Below are 17,019 nucleotides of genomic sequence, written 5' to 3'. Positions count from 1 at the left end.
TGCTTGACCAGCTCGAGAATTTAGCAAAACATGGCTTGAGCTAGTCAAACCATGTCAAGCTGGGAGCTGGTCTTTACTGGTCAACCAGCTAAACCATGTAGCGCTGGGAGGTGGTCTGGTCTGAACTGGTCACCCAGCTACCTGATGTTTCAAACCTTGCTGAGCTTGTTGCTGTTTAATTACGATGCCTCGTGTCTATATCGTATTTTCAAGAATATAATTTATTTGTATTTAATTTCCCTTCCTTGTAGTGTAGGTTTCAGCAGAGTAGAGGGTATGGTTCTTGAGATCATAGACTGAGAACCATAACTGGCCTTGAGGCCATAAACTCCACGTCTCCTACGGGGGCCAACGGTGAATGGCAAATTAATATTCGGCTCAGAGGGGACGAGGGAACGTTTAAGCCCCCACGTTTGACCCGGGAGAGGGTCAGTGCAGGGGCACTAGACTCAGAGAAGGCTACAGGGGATAGTGAGTACAGTGTGTGCGATAATTACGCTTATTCACGATTACAGATTAAACAAGATATTGCATAAGATATTGTGTCCCGCTCGACTCTTTGATAACTTATTGTGCGAGATGACTCATTCCAGAGGGCGGCCGGTAGCGTAGCGGTTAAGGTAAATGACTGGACACGCAAGGTCGGTGGTTCTAATCCCGGTGTAGCCACAATAAGATCCGCACAGCCGTTGGGCCCTTGAGCAAGGCCCTTAACCCTGCATTGCTCCAGGGGAGGATTGTCTCCTGCTGAGTCTAATCGACTGTACGTCGCTCTGGATAAGAGCGTCTGCCAATGCCAATAATGTAATGTAATGTAATTCTGTCACATCCGCTCTACCCTTTAAACTGGGCCAGGTAGCAGAGGATGGGCTCCTCCTCCATAGCCGGGTTCCTCCCGAGATTTCTTCCCATCGGGGAGTTTTTTTTCTCACCGCTGTTTGAGGCTTTTCTGCCAACTGGGGAGTTTGTACCTCACTTGCTTGCTTTTGTTTGGGGGTTCAGGCCTGGTTCCTTCCCTTCTGCTGTCCTTCTGTTTCTATTGTAGCAGTTCTTGAATTTTAAGAAAACACTGTACAAATAAATAGAATTTCAAATTCCGCATGTGTACTGTTTGAATGTGAATTCATGAGCGTGCGGGTATGATAAGTGTGTGGGCAAAACAGAGCTGTGATTGGATTGTAATAGCTTTATTGCGTCATAGTTGAATTCCACGTCTGCGCTGTTCAATTTCCAAATTCCGCTAGTGGTTGGGCCTACAGATGACAGGGTAAAAACACATTAGCCTGTCACTCTGAAAAGGCTTAAGTGTTGGGTGCCGCTGGGAGAATAACACATTAACGAGTTTTCGAGTTCTCGTTTGAATCATCGAGAGGGTGTTCCATCTTCGGTTCCTCCGATTCGGCGTTCCGGTTTTCCTTTCCTTGCGAATGTGGATTAGATGCACAGGCGGCATGCCGTGGCAGTTTGGATTAGTGGCTCGCAGAGAAAAATGTACTTAATGTTTTTTTTTCTTTTTTTTTTTTTCTTGTTCCCACCCTTTAGCAGTGCTCTCCTTTCCTGCCTGTGCCTCTATGGCATATGCTATTCCCCGTGTTTAATGTGGGCATTCCTGTCATAAACATGCACACAAAGCAGCACGAAAGGATCCCCCCCCGATCGCTTTACAGGAAGCTGTCTCCATTTAAGGCCGCGCAACGCAATCCTGGCTGGTATTTTAAGGCTCCGGAAATGTCGCGTTAAGGAAATCAAGCATCTTTTTTTTTTTCCCCGCCTGGCTTTCTCCCTCTCCCTCCCCCTGTTCTGGTGAAACTGGAGTCCTCCGAGGCGGGTAGGATGTCGAGTCGCCGGAGAGGTGCGCTGAGGGCAAACAGACGGGGTTTTAGCCGTGAAACGCACAGTTGCGTGTTTACCCGTGAAACGCACAGTTGCGTGTTTTAGCCGCGAAACGCACAGTTGCGTGTTTTACCCGTGAAACGCACAGTTGTGTGTTTTACCCGTGAACGCACAGTTGTGTGTTTTAGCCGTGAGGTGCACAGTTGTGTGTTTTAGCCGTGAAACGAACAGTTGCGTGTTTTACCCGTGAAACGCACAGTTGCGTGTTTTAGCCGTGAAACGCAGAGACGTATAGACTGCAAATTCAGCCCAGAAGGGAAGCGGAGGCCGGGGATAGACACGGATGGCCTCCCCCCCCCCCCCCCCCCCCCCCCCCCCCCCCTCGCTGCACGAGAGCAAGACCCCGCGCGTGTGTGAAACATGACACCGCTGAGGAGCTACCGGCCGGGGCAGGGAGCCGTTCTGGAACCAATTTAAAGACCCTACAGGAACACAGCCTTTACCACTCCACTTCACTCCTGCCGCTCCGATCCAGAACCAGGCTGGGTGTTGTTCGGTGCATGAATGTGCCCCTAACAGTAGCGCTTAGCATTTTGGGTTGAATTCGGGTAGCCTTTAGTTTAAGTTAACTCGACTGGCACCCAGAAGGTTTAGCGGTTGAAACCCCCCAGTGTAAACACAGGAAGAGCCATGCAGCTGTTGGGCCCTTGAGCAAGGCCCTTAATGCACATTGTACACAATGTTCAGGAGCAGAGCCGGTACCATTCTGCTTTAGTCCTGCCGCTTGGATCCAAGCCGCTGGGTGCGTGTGCCCTGTTGCTGGAAGGGAGGGGGGTTGTGTTGTTCGGTGTATTACTGTGCCCTTACAGTAGCGTAGGCATTTTGTGTTAAATCGGGACCAGCCTGTGGCCTAGTGGCCAAGGTACTTGACTGGGACCCAGAAGGTTGGTGGTTCAAACCCCAGTGTAAACACAGAAAGATCCAGTTGGCCCGTGAGCAGGGCCCTTAACCCCACATAGCTCCAGAGGTGGTTGTCTGCTTAGTCTTATCAACTATAAGTGCCTTTGCATAAAAGGTCAGCTAAACAACTGCAATGTAATGTGATTTGCCAGACTGACCCAATATTCTAAAATAGAAGTTCATTGCTGAGTTAATGGCGGACTTTTAAAAAATGTAAATCTCGGCTCTGAGGTGGGTGTGTGTGGCTGGGGTGCTGCTGTAGGCCTGTGACAGTGATACACTGGGTTCCGTTTACAGAGATCCAGGCATCGTTATTTTGAGCTAATCGCTATGGTAGCAGTCGGCGCCCGATGTTGTTGAGTTTTGCTCTCTGCATTCTGATAGGCCCAGAACGGCGCAGCCGTTCTCTCTGAACCCTGCTCCTGTGACTACAGTCTCTCTGAACCCTGCTCCTGTGACTACAGTCTCCCTGAACCTGCTCCTGTGACTACAGTCTCTCTGAACCCTGCTCCAGTGACTACAGTCTCTCTGAACCCTGCTCCAGTGACTACAGTCTCCCTGAACCTGCTCCAGTGACTACAGTCTCTCTGAACCCTGCTCAGTGACTACAGTCTCCCTGAACCCTGCTCCTGTGACTACAGTCTCTCTGAACCCCACTCCTGTGACTACAGCCTCTATATCTGTACCCCACTCCTGTGACTACAGCCTCTATATCTGTACCCCACTCCTGTGACTACAGTCTCTCTGAACCCCACTCCTGTGACTACTGTCTCTCTGAACCCCACTCCTGTGACTACAGCCTCTATATCTGAACCCCACTCCGTGACTACAGCCTCTATATCTGAACCCCACTCCTGTGACTACTGTCTCTCTGTACCCCACTCTGTGACTACAGTCTCTCTGAACCCCACTCCCTGTGACTACAGTCTCTCTGAACCCCACTCCCGTGACTACAGCCTCTATATCTGAACCCCACTCCTGTGACTACAGCCTCTATATCTGTACCCCACTCCTGTGACTACAGTCTCTCTGAACCCCACTCCTGTGACTACTGTCTCTCTGAACCCCACTCCTGTGACTACAGCCTCTATATCTGAACCCCACTCCGTGACTACAGCCTCTATATCTGAACCCCACTCCTGTGACTACTGTCTCTCTGTACCCCACTCTGTGACTACTGTCTCTCTGTACCCCACTCCTGTGACTACTGTCTCTCTGAACCCTGCTCCTGTGACTACAGCCTCTATATCTGTACCCCACTCCCGTGACTACAGCCTCTATATCTGAACCCCACTCCTGTGACTACAGCCTCTATATCTGAACCCACTCCCCTGACTACAGCCTCTATATCTGAACCCCACTCCTGTGACTGTAGTCTCTGAACCCCACTCCTGTGACTACAGTCTCTCTGAACCCCACTCCTGTGACTACAGTCTCTCTGAACCCCACTCCTGTGACTACAGCCTCTATATCTGAACCCCACTCCTGTGACTACAGCCTCTATATCTGAACCCCACTCCTGTGACTGTAGTCTCTGAACCCACTCCTGTGACTACAGTCCTCTCTGAACCCCACTCCTGTGACTACAGCCTCTATATCTGAACCCCACTCCTGTGACTACAGCCTCTATATCTGAACCCCACTCCTGTGACTACAGCCTCTATATCTGACCCCACTCCTGTGACTGTAGTCTCTGAACCCCACTCCTGTGACTACAGTCTCTCTGAACCCCACTCCTGTGACTACAGCCTCTATATCTGAACCCCACTCCTGTGACTACAGCCTCTATATCTGAACCCCACTCCTGTGACTGTAGTCTCTGAACCCGTCTGTTCTGAATTATAGGAGCTCGTATCGCGCGGAGTGCTCACCCAGTCACAGCTTTTTCGGGGAGAGGAAAGAGTTTGAATCAAAGTTGCGTGCGGCCTAGATCACAATAAAACAAGGTGCTGCGTATGTATAAGGTCTTGGTATCCCTGCCCTGCCCTTTTTGATAAGTCACTGTGACAGATTCCTCATTACGTTCTGTTACAGCCGTCCTCCCCTGGCCCTAAACCTGGCCGTGTCGACTGGCTGGGAAGGGCCACGGAGCAGGATCGTTAGTGATCGCCAGTTTGACCACGAGGTGTGTGTGTGTGTGTGTGTGCGTGTGCGTGTGCGTGTGCGTGTGCGTTGTGCGTGTGCGTGTGCGTGTGAGTGTGTGTGTGTGTGGGCTTAGCGCTCGACGTGCCGGGCGATGGAGACGGACAGAGATGGAGCTCCTATCTGGGGCTCACGGTGTCTGTTCCGTTTGGCGTCTCGCCGCACGAGCCTGTGAGCGGCGTTAACCGTTCTTCAGCTCGCTCCGGATAATCTCTCCACGTACTGTCGGAACGTCGGAACGGGGCCGGAAAGCCGAGGCACGGCCCAAACCGTCCCAAAGGCGGAGGAATGCACAAGAACGCGGAGTTTTACCCCCCGGGGGCTGGTGCTGGGGTAGGAGACTGGGAGCAGCTGTGCCCTGTTTTACCCCCGGGGGCAGGTGCTGGGGTAGGAGACGGGAGCAGCTGTGCCTGTTTTACCCCCCGGGGGCAGGTGCTGGGTAGGAGACGGGAGCAGCCGTGCCCTGTTTTACCCCCGGGGGCAGGTGCTGGGTAGGAGAACGGGAGCTTGCGTGCTTGGTGGCGGGCACGCCATATTTGGATAACACTGAACCGCACCAGCTCTGCGCAAACAGGTCAGACAGAGTCAGTCTGGGGCGACGGGAGGAGCGAATGTCACACACACAGACTCACATTTTTACATTACATTACATTTTAGTCATTTGCAGACGCTTTAATCCAAAGTGACTTACAAGTGCATAGGTTCTACCATAAGTCAGAGCATCACATCCAGAAACTAGCAAAATACACAGGAAATGCTGTCTAAACATAGTTTTTTTTTGGGGGGGGGGGGGGGGGGGTTAGACAAGGATAGGGATATCAGAAAGGAGGGGCAGGGGAAATCAGAGGGAGGACTAAGGTAGAGTTTGAAAAGGTGGGTTTTGAGTCTGCGTCGAAATAGGGGGAGGGATTCTGCTGTTCTGACAGTGGTAGGCGAGTCATTCCACCACTGAGAACCAGAACGGAAAACAGGCTCGTGAACGTGCAGCTCGACCGCCAGGTGCACGTAGAGAGGGAACCGTAAGGCGACCAGAGCTGGCAGACCGGAGTGGTCTAGCTGGGGAGTAGGGAGTGATCAGGGATTGTATGTAAGGTGGGGCAGTCCGCTTAGCAGCCTGAAATGCCAACACTAGGGCCTTGAAACGGATGCGTGCGGCAATAGGAAGCCAGTGGAGGCCAATGAGAAGCACGCTCTCACACGCACACACACACACACACACATACACACACAAGCACACTCACAACAAACCGATACAGAGACATACACAAACACACTAGCTGACACACGCTCACACGCACATAAACACATGCACATATGTGCACTCACAAGACGATCGATACAGAGACACGCCACCTACACACACAAGCACACACACACACAGTCGGGCTATTTTCAGGTTCTTTTTTCTGGTAGTCAGTAACTCTCCAGACATCAGGCTTGGCCTTCCCCTGCAGGCTTTTGGGCTCAGGGCAATGGTCAAATCCATTTCAATTCAGCCTGTTCAGTAAAGTCAAGCGGTTAATGGAAAAAGCCCCATAACGTTACTGAACTACGGGCCTCCCCCCCCAATCGAATTTGGACAGCCCTCCCCCTCCAGATTTGTCCGCGGTCTTGCTCTCCTCATCGGACTCGTCTTCTCCCGCGCTGTCAGTTGGGATTCCGTCAAAAAAATAACTGAAACCTTTACACCGAGCTGTCCGTCACGGACTCCTCTCGGCAATCGAGACGCTTCGCTCTCCGCCGTAGAGACGAAGCGATTCGTCCGTTTCGGCGAGACGCCTCCTGCCGATTCGAGGTGTCCGATCTTCGCTCTCGCCCTTCCGCTGTTTCCGGAAAAATGTTTCCCCCGGGTCACAGAGGTCATCTCCCTGAAAACGGGGGCTAAGTGGGTGCACCTTCAAGACCTTTCCTCACACCTTTCCTCTCTCATACCGACTGTCATGCCGAGTATCTTTTCTGATGAAACCCCAACAGATTGTTCACAAATTTACACCACCCCATTACCCCACCAACACACACGCGCACACACACACACACACACACACACACACACCTCGTGCCAAACGACACCCTTTAGTTGTGACTATTGTGGCCATATACCACAACCTCCATGCCTTATTGCTTTGTTACAGTTGGGCTGTTGTTATGTTTGACACATATTTTTGAAAGAAAATATAGAAATTTTGTATTTAAAAATAGTATTTTTATTTTACACTTTTTTTTTTTTCCGAAAAATGTTTTCGACAAACTCCCGCGTGGGGTCCTGACCCACAGTTTGGGAACTCCTGAGTTAACTCGCCCACATGCCCTCGTTCGCACGTTCCCCCGCTCTGGGCACACGGCTCACTTCACAGCGCTGTTCTCTCGCTCAGTCCGCCGCTCTCCCTCAGAAGCGACTGCCGGGGACCGTCTGCGGTTCTGCGTTTATGTAACGCGCGTGAATAACAGGGTGCACATTAGCATGTATGATGGGCTTTCGGCTGTTGCGATGACATAACTGGGGGTGTATGGCGGGGGGGGCGGAAGTGTTTTCCTGTCGGCATAAGTGCAGTTACACAAGCACGCCGGTGCATGTGGGAGAACGCTGCCACGGATGTGGGGCCTCTGTCAGGCTTCACAGGGGTTACTTGTGACAGGGATGTGCTCCACGATTGGCTGATTAGATAATCGCATGGATACGTAGCTGAACAGTGTTCCTAATAAAGCCGTCAGTGAGTGTGTGAGACTGTACAGTGTCTGTAATTGTGCTATAGTGTCTGTAATTCTAGTGCAGTGTCCATAATTCTGCTATAGAGTCTGTAATTCTAGTACAGCGTCCGTAATTCTGCTATAGTGTCTAATTCAACTATAGTGTCCGTAATTCTGCTACAGTGTCTGTAATTCCACTTCAGTGTCTGTAATTCTGCTATAATATCGGACCGTGTCCGTGATTCTCTTGATACATGGGATCCACAAGATTACAAATGGTTATAAATGACAATTTAAAAGCGCTGATAGTCGATGTATCCCTTGTCGGAAATGAGGGATCTGATGTTGTGCTCCTGCTTGTGTTCTCAGGTCCCTGGAAGGCGCTCCCTAGGAGGAACGAGCAGGAACTGTTCTGAGCAAGAGGAGGAGTTCGGACCCCTGTTCCTCCAGATCACCGTTCAGCAAGACCACAGACAGGATGACGTACGTCTGAACCCCCGCAGAGTGAGAGAGTGAGAGAGTGAGAGAGTGAGCGAGTGAGCGAGTGAGCGAGTGAGCGAGTGAGCGAGTGAGAGAGTGAGAGAGTGAGAGAGTGAGAGAGTGAGAGAGTGAGAGAGTGAGAGAGTGAGAGAGTGGGTTTGCTGCTGGAACAGGAAGCAAGAATGTTAGAATGTGTGGAATACTGTGCCCTAAGTTAAGCAGGCCTGTGTGGGTCAGATCAGGAGCCCGGTTCAAACACACCTGAAGTGAGTGCTACATTGCTAACAGTGTCGTCATCGCCCTCAGTCAAACGGGTCTCATTAGAATCTCCATTAACGATTGCTGGCCACTTCCATCTCCGCCCTTATAAGGAAACGTCTCCCTCATTCTCCGCATTCTTTTGGTGGAATTGGATTACCGCGCGCTACGCTACGGACGTGAGCTGTGTACCGCCGTTGCCTGGCGACCTCCGGCAGGAATGACGCTGTAAATCGGACGTGGCTCGGCTTGTCCGTGTGAACTGTGCGTCGGGGCTTCTGGACGAGGTTTTCAGGAAGTGAAACTGGTTAAGCGTTTGCCCACGCAGAGCTGCCAGCGCAACGGCACCTTTAAACCCGAGGGGAGGCTTTCGGCGCTGTGGGATAGATGAAGACAAGCATTCATTTTAGGACAGCTGAATGTTTTGATATCGTACGCTCTTTGGCATATGTTTATTATTATTATTATAAGTAGTATTATTATTAGTAGTATTATTATGAACTATTTTTTAACCAGGAATGTCTCATTGAGATTAAATATTAAAATATTTTTTTGTTCACTAACATTCATAAATACAATACTAAACTAGGTCATTCAGCAGGGCAATTAGGTTGTTTCTTATTGTAAGCAGCTCTGGATCAGTACCGTTGCTAAGTGCACTCTTAAACAAAATGGTTCCAGTGACGGTTCCAGCTCGAGCAAGGTTTTGAAACAGCTGGTAACTGGTTGACCAGCTCATATCCAGCTACATCTGCTTACAGCCGGCTGAACCAGCTGTCCTCCAGTCCTGTGGGGCTGTGGTCTGTGTGTGTGTGTGTGTGTGTGTGTGTGTGAGTGTGTGTGTGAGTGTGCGTGTGAGTGTGCGTGTGAGTGTGCGTGTGAGTGTGCGTGTGAGTGTGAGTGTGCGTGTGAGTGTGCGTGTGAGTGTGCATGTGCATGAGGGTGTGTGTGTGCGTGTGTGTGCGTGTGTGTGCGTGCGTGCGTGTGAGTGTGAGTGTGCGTGTGTGTGTGTGTGTGTGTGTGTGTGTGTGTGTAAGAGGGTGTGTGTGAGTGTGCGTGTGCGTGTGCGTGTGCGTGTGAGTGTGAGTGTGAGTGTGAGTGTGAGTGTGAGTGTGCGTGTGCATGAGGGTGTGTGTGTGTGTGTGTGTGTGTGTGTGTGTATGAGGGTGAGTGTGTGGCGGTCAGCTTTCTCTCTCCTGCGGTGTTCTACCATGTCACCATCGTGTGCGTGAGCACTCCAGAGGAGATGGTGTGTGTGTGTGTGTGTGTACGCCAGTGTGTGGCTGAGTGGATCGGTGTGTGTGTGTGTGTGTATGGCAGTGTGTGGATGAGTGGATTGGTGTGTGTGTGGCTGAACGGATGGGTGTGCGTTTAATCTGAGACCAGCTCAGCATCTTCAGCTGTCAGTCATGTTTAGGGGAGTTAGAGGGGGGCTTAAACAGTGCCCTTGTAGCAGAGCGATGCCCTGGAGAGTTCAGCTTTGGCTAGCAGACAGACCCCCCCCCCCCCCCCCCCCAATACTGCAGCACCCCCCCCCCCCCCATTACTCTCCCTCTGACGCTCCTGCTCCACAGCCAAACTCCCCGTGTCTGTCGCAGCCTTACAGCACTCTGACGTCTACTGCGCTACCTCTCACCCCCTCCCCCTATCTCTCTCTCCCTCTCTCCATCTCCCCCCTCCCTCTCTCTCCTCCCTCTCTCTCTCCTCCTCCATCTCTCTCTCTCTCTCTCTCTGGCGTCAGAGTACTGCATTCTCTCCGCAGTGCTCCCCACTGACAAATCCCCACTCAGCATTCTGTGAGCTCTCTGCCTCTCTCTCTCTCTCTCTCTCTCTCCCCGTCTTTCGGTCTCTCATTCTCTCTGCCTCTTACACTCACTCTGTCTCTCTCTCATTCACTCTCTTTCTTTGTCTCTGTCCCTCTTTCCCTCCCCCCGGCTCTTTCTCTTTTTCTCTTTCTCTTCTCTTATCTCTCCCTCATGTCTCTCACTTGCATGTGACACATATCTCGGCCTTCCCACGATGCAATGCTGCTGCAGCAGGAGTGTGGTGCCAGTCCCCCGTATAGGCTGCACCGTGACGTACTGTGAGTTTGCTCATGTCATACTGTGTCTGTGTGACGCACTGTGAGTTTGCTCATGTCATACTGTGTCTGTGTGACGCACCGTGAGTTTGCTCCTGTCATACTGTGTCTGTGTGACGCACTGTGAGTTTGCTCATGTCATACTGAGTCTGTGTGACGCACTGTGAGTTTGCTCATGTCATACTGAGTCTGTGTGACGCACTGTGAGTTTGCTCATGTCATACTGAGTCTGTGTGACCCACTGTGAGTTTGCTCATGTCTGTGTGACGTACTGTGAGTTTGCTCATGTCATACTGAGTCTGTGTGACGCACTGTGAGTTTGCTCATGTCATACTGTGTCTGTGTGACGTACTGTGAGTTTGCTCATGTCATACTGAGTCTGTGTGACGTACTGTGAGTTTGCTCATGTCATACTGTGTCTGTGTGACGCACTGTGAGTTTGCTCATGTCTGTGTGACGTACTGTGAGTTTGCTCATGTCATACTGAGTCTGTGTGACGCACTGTGAGTTTGCTCATGTCATACTGTGTCTGTGTGACGCACTGTGAGTTTGCTCATGTCATACTGAGTCTGTGTGACGTACTGTGAGTTTGCTCATGTCATACTGAGTCTGTGTGAAGCACTGTGAGTTTGCTCATGTCATACTGAGTCTGTGTGAAGCACTGTGAGTTTGCTCATGTCGTACTGAGTCTGTGTGACGTACTGTGAGTCTGCTCATGTCGTACTGTGTCTGTGTGACGCACTGTGAGTTTGCTCATGTCATACTGAGTCTGTGTGTCGTACTGTGAGTTTGCTCATGTCATACTGAGTCTGTGTGACGTACTGTGAGTCTGCTCATGTCGTACTGTGTCTGTGTGACGCACTGTGAGTTTGCTCATGTCGTACTGTGTCTGTGTGACGTACTGTGAGTCTGCTCATGTCGTACTGTGTCTGTGTGACGCACTGTGAGTTTGCTCATGTCATACTGAGTCTGTGTGTCGTACTGTGAGTTTGCTCATGTCATACACTAGATTTGTGACACATTGTGGGTACGGTGATGTCATACAGAGATGCTGTGGCTCACTGTGAGTGTAGTGATGTCATACAGAGGAATTGTGACACATTGTGAGTGTGTTAATGATGTCATACAGAGATGCTGTGATTCAGTGTGTGTAGTGATGTCATCCACACATGCACATTTACACACATATACTTGCACATGCTTACACAAATACACTTTCACACACACACAAATTCAAACATTATCTGTGGACTCTCTCTCTCACACACACACACACGCCATGTGATATCTTCCTCCTCACTAAGACATTTCCCAGATGTGGGTACGATCTAATCTGGTGTTTTTATTGTGTGCAGTGTAATGAGATTAGAGCTGGCCTGGGTCTGTATGTTAGCTGTTAGAGATCAGCGCTGATGGATGACAGTGATTAGGCCTCTCTCATTGGCTCTTGCTGCTTCCTGTTGGGAATGTCACTCATAGAGGAGGCCAGCGATGGGGGAGAGAGCTGTGAACTTAGAGAACTGGACTATACTATGGAAACTGGACTACGGTATAGCAAGGTTGTTTAGGGGATAGAGAACTGGACTACACTTTGGAAACTGGACTATGGTATAGCAGGGTTGTATAGGGGATAGAGAACTGGCCTAGACTATGGAAACTGGACTACGGTATAGCAGGGTTGTATAGGGGATAGAGAACTGGCCGACACTATGGAAACTGGACTATGGTATAGCAGGGTAGTATAGGGGCTAGAGAACTGGACTACACTTTGGAAACTGGACTATGGTATAGCAGGGTAGTATAGGGGCTAGAGAAGCGGCCTACACTATGGAAACTGGACTATGGTATAGCAGGGTAGTATAGGGGCTAGAGAACTGGCCTACACTATGAACCCCTCTTTTACTTACTTTATGAACAAATAAAATAGGCAAATAAAATCAGAAGAGCCGGGAGTTACTCAATTTGCCATTGGGCTGGCGTGGGTGGAGGGGGGGGGGGGGTAGACAGGGGCGGAGAGGCAATGTAAACACACACATTCCTGTCCACACTGGTAATCCACGGCGTCCTGATTAGATCTGCCACAGGATCTTACCTCACCGTCGCCGTGGCAATTAGAAAGGGCTTCAGAGCAAACGGGCCTGACCAATCAGGGCTTATCGCGGGCAGGCTGGCCAATCGGCTCTTATCGCACGGGCAGGAATCAGCAGGTCTGTGTGGCGCACGGTGTAGTTCCCATGATCTGGCTTTTTTATGTTTGTTCTCCCAGCGTTTAGCAAGAACAAAGAAAGGGTGAGCAAGCGTGGAGAGTGAGTGTGTGTGTGTGTGTAACTTTGTAACTGTGTGTGTGTGTGTGTGTGTGTGTGTGTGTGTGTGTGTGTGTGTGTGTGTGTATAAAACTGTGCGTGAGACTGTGTGTGTGTATGTGGGCCATGCTCAAGGGCCAAACAGCTGTGCAGATCTTTTTGTGGCTATACTTGGGCTTGAACAACCAACCTTCCGGGTCCCAGTCATGTACCTTAGGATCCAGGCTACCAACAGCCACTAGGCTACAGACCACAGGCTACCTACAGACACAAGGCTACAGGCTACAGGCTATCTACAGACACTAGGCTAGAGGCTACAGGCTACCTACAGACACAAGGCTACAGGCTATCCCGCAGTTTCTGTTCACTGCAGACTGAGGAGATTCAGCAGCTTCTTGTGAAAAATTCTGAGGATGTGGCCAGTGGAGACTTCACTGGGACGGGACGGTGCTGTAAACATAGCTGGGATGTAGCACACCGGTGGCTTGCTCTCTAAAAACAAGGGAGCTGACCTCGATGTGGGATGCGGCGTGCTGGTATTTCGCAGGAGCGTGGAACTGGGGCAATGTGACGGGCAGCCAGTGTGAGGAGAGATGAAGGCTTTTTTTTTTTTTTTTTTACCTTCACACTGCCTGTGTGTCTGGCCTCCTCTGACAGCTGAGGTGGGAGGTGACCCGGGCCCTCCTTTGAAATGGCCACCCTGCTCCCTTCCTCGTCCTCATTCAGGGAAATTCACCCAAATTACCAAAAAACCCAAATCCACACAAATTACGCTGATATGTGTGAAGCCCTTTAAATGTATTCCACTGTGCAAATACTTAGGGACCTCACTGTACACAACGTAATTACACAACAGCAAAAGAAAAACGACTGTACAACGTAATGTTAGGTTGTATGATCTAAGATGCCATTAAAATGACATACTTGTGAAATACTCGTTTATGCAGATAATATATTTTTAAGCTCTGTTAGTACTTATGAATGTAAGCGGTCTGGTTTCTGAGTGAAGTGATTTGCTGGTCCTCGCACTCTGTTAGAGAGGTTCAAACGCACACAGCGGATGATGACTTGTTGTATCCCTGCTGTAAAGTCCAGCTGTGCTAGCTTGACCAGCTTGGAAATTCAGCTGGCCATAAGCTGGCCTTGCTGGGTACGAGCTGGTCAACCAGCCGCCAGCTGTTTCAAAGCACGGCTTGAGCTGGTCAAACCATGCCGAGCTGGGAGCAGGTCTGAACTAGTCCGCCAGAGCTACCAGCTGTTTTCGAAACCTTTTCCCCACAGAGATGCACCATACGGTGGAAACGGGAGCCGAGTTCTGCTTCAGCTCGTTGTTAGCGGCCGGGGGACCCGGTCGCCGCGGCAACGGCGCACATTCCCGCTGCGGTCGAAGGGAAGGGGATAAATATTTGGGATTAGGCCGAGGGAACGGAAGGAAACGCATAGTTTCGCCGTCATTGTTTTTTTCCGAGTTTAGGAATAAACACGGCGGGGGTCGCCTATTAGCCCCGGCTAATCGCGCGGATGCCGGACGCGGCCTGTCCAGAAGCGCCCGTACAGAACCCGGGAAACTTTGCCATTTCAAAAATAACAGTGAAATGATTCAGGGCTTCTTTGGCAGAGAATTAGAAAGGATGAAAGAGGGTGGTGGAAAAGAAAGGAGAGATAGAGCCTGAGAGAGAGAGACGGAGAGGGAGAGGGAGAGGGAGGGAGACGGAGAGAGAGAGAGAGGGAGAGACGGAGAGGGAGAGAGAGAGGGAGAGACGGAGAGGGAGAGAGAGACGGAGACGGAGAGGGAGAGAGAGAGACGGGGTACTGATGACGTGTCATGTGGCATTTAATCGATTCATTGTGAATTGCTTTGGTAGTATTGTACACAGTCAATAAAGAATTACTTAATTGAATTGATGGAAAGTTTAATTAAAAAGAGAGTATTAATGCTTATGTAGCACTTTTGAAGGAGCTGTATATACTTTTAAAGAAAGTATTAGCACGTTGAGACGGGGGGGGGGGGGGGGGGGGGACAGAAGGTTGCAGGTGGAGACTGGATCAAAGCACAGGAAGGGAGATGACAGGAATGGAGCCTGCAGGTGTACAGGGGGGGGGGGGCAGGTACAGGTGGAGAGAGGCTGCTCTTCAGACACACGGCTTCATTGAGTTCCCGGCGGCAGGATGAGATGAGGTGTGAAGGTACACGCTCGTAAGGATCACCTGACTTCCTGTTCCGACTCCCCTGCGGAGTCACCGCCAACAGGACCTCTGAGCAGGATCCGCGTGTAAAACAGCGGGATCTTTGGTCCTCTCCAGAGATAATGTTTTAATTATTAACCGCGCGAATGAACTGGCCACACTTCAGCTGGGTCACAGCGACTCCACTTTAACTGTGATTTATCGGACACTTTTCATCCAAAGCCACTTACAGTTGATTACACAAGGGGACAAATCCCCCCCTGGAGCAATGCAGGGTTAAGGGCCTTGCTCAAGGGCCCAACAGCTGTGCGGATCTTATTGTGGCTACACTGGGTCTCAAACCACCAACCTTCCGGGTCCCAGTCCTGTACCTTATTGTGGTTACACTGGGTCTTGAACCACCAACCTTCTGGGTCCTTGTCAGGTACCTTAGCCATTAGACTACAGGCCGCCATCTTCTGCAGCAGCAGCTCAAAGGACCATGCCCCTTTCTATAGCACAGAGGAGCTCATGGATGCAGGTTTTCATTCCAAACAATCCCTACACCTGCTGCTTTCACAAATTAACATGCCTTTAACCAGAGAAGAGAACTAATTTGTGAAATCTGGAGTAGAGATTGGCTGGAATGAAATGGTCATGTCACAGGGGTTAGCTGAACAGGTCAGGTCATGTGACAGGGGTTAGCCCTGCTGAACAGGTCATGTGATGGGGGTTAACCCTGAGAAGGCATTCTCTGGGCTTTAAAGCATCGGCCTACTTCATTACCAATTCGGGCAACACCCCCGACACCCTCCAAGCAGGAACAAACATACCTCAAAGCCTGTTGTAAGACATTGCACACTGTTGGGGGAAAACATATCGTTCAACAACAGAAACCGGAGCAAAACGTGTTCAGATTGAACGTGCCCTTGAACACGTTCATGTTGCTCTTCAGATGAGATGGTGGATTATGTCCTGCTCTCTACACAAGAGGACAAAATGAGCCTCTCTCTCTCTCTCTCTCTCACACACACACACACACACACACACACACATGTACTCTCATGCACATGCATCAGGAGCTCAGAAACAGAGCAAACCTTCTTAAGCAAATGTTGGTTTAAATGTTGTCTCTTTTTTTTTTGTCTTAAGATGGATTTTACCGAGCGAGTCGATGGCCTTGTGTATGCTCTCTGGGTTTGTGGGATTTAAGAAAATGTAAAAATGGAAACCAATAACGTGCCTGTTGGAATATCCACGCTATTAAAATGTAAAACAACATTTTTAAACAAATGTAGGAAATCATCTTGCTTTTGCCTTGTGCGTTTGGGGTTTGGATGGCAGCTAGCTGAGATTCGGCGCTGGCTTTTTGTGGTCATTTCAAACGTCACAGCTGGTCATCTCTTCTGAAGTGGTCACACAAGTTCTGCCTGTGTTTGTGTGTGTGTGTGTGTGTGTGTGTGTGTGTGTGTATGAGTGTATGACAGCGTGTGCATGTGTGTATGAGTGTATGACAGTGTGTGTGTGTATGAGTTTAAGAGTCTGTGTGTGTGTATGAGTGTACGACAGTGTAAGTGTGTGTGTGTGTGTGTGTGTGTGTGTGTGTGTGTAAGTGTGCGTGTGTGTGCATGGTGGAGAGGGGTTAAACACATTGTTTTCTGAGAGTGAAAGTTTGTCGGAGGCTTTGGCTTCCACCCTGCTGAGGAAACTGCAGCACAATGAAGCTGATTTTGGTGTATTAACCAATCAGAGCTTAGAGCTGTATGCTCATCAAAGCACGGCTCACACATACTAACCAATCAGATCTTTCTCTGTTCTGGTCTTTTAAGGAAGATCTCAGTCTTTTGTGATTCCATTTTCGTCCTCAAATATTTGAAAAATATTTTCATCCTGGAAAGTCGTGGCAGAAAAAGAAGTGGTCATATATTTCTCTCTCTTTGAACCGTTGTTCTTGGAAAGTTGTGGAAATACGGCCAAATCTGTTTCAGAAAGTAGTTATTTTCTTTGGCAGAGGGCAATAAATCAGTGTGTCCTTCTAAATCACTATGATTCAGTGTCCCTGCACTGCTGCTGTTACGGGCTTTATCTCACTCATCACTGTGAGAGAAG

The 17,019-nt window shown here is 50.0% G+C and overlaps 1 protein-coding gene across 1 annotated transcript in view; it reads left to right on the top strand.

The window, feature by feature from the left end:
* Positions 1 to 17,019, top strand: part of luzp1 (leucine zipper protein 1) — a 53,527-nt gene that overhangs the window by 18,519 nt on the left and 17,989 nt on the right. Inside the window, exon 2 of the mRNA XM_061262754.1 lies at positions 7,993 to 8,106. The gene's annotated coding sequence lies outside the window, so the exon portion shown is untranslated. The remainder of the gene's footprint in view (positions 1 to 7,992; positions 8,107 to 17,019) is intronic.

The sequence above is a fragment of the Conger conger genome, chromosome 1 (genome assembly GCF_963514075.1).
Source record: "Conger conger chromosome 1, fConCon1.1, whole genome shotgun sequence".
Lineage (NCBI taxonomy): Eukaryota > Metazoa > Chordata > Actinopteri > Anguilliformes > Congridae > Conger > Conger conger.
The sequence above is the reverse complement of the archived record's forward strand: the minus strand, read 5'-3'. Positions and strand labels throughout refer to the sequence as shown.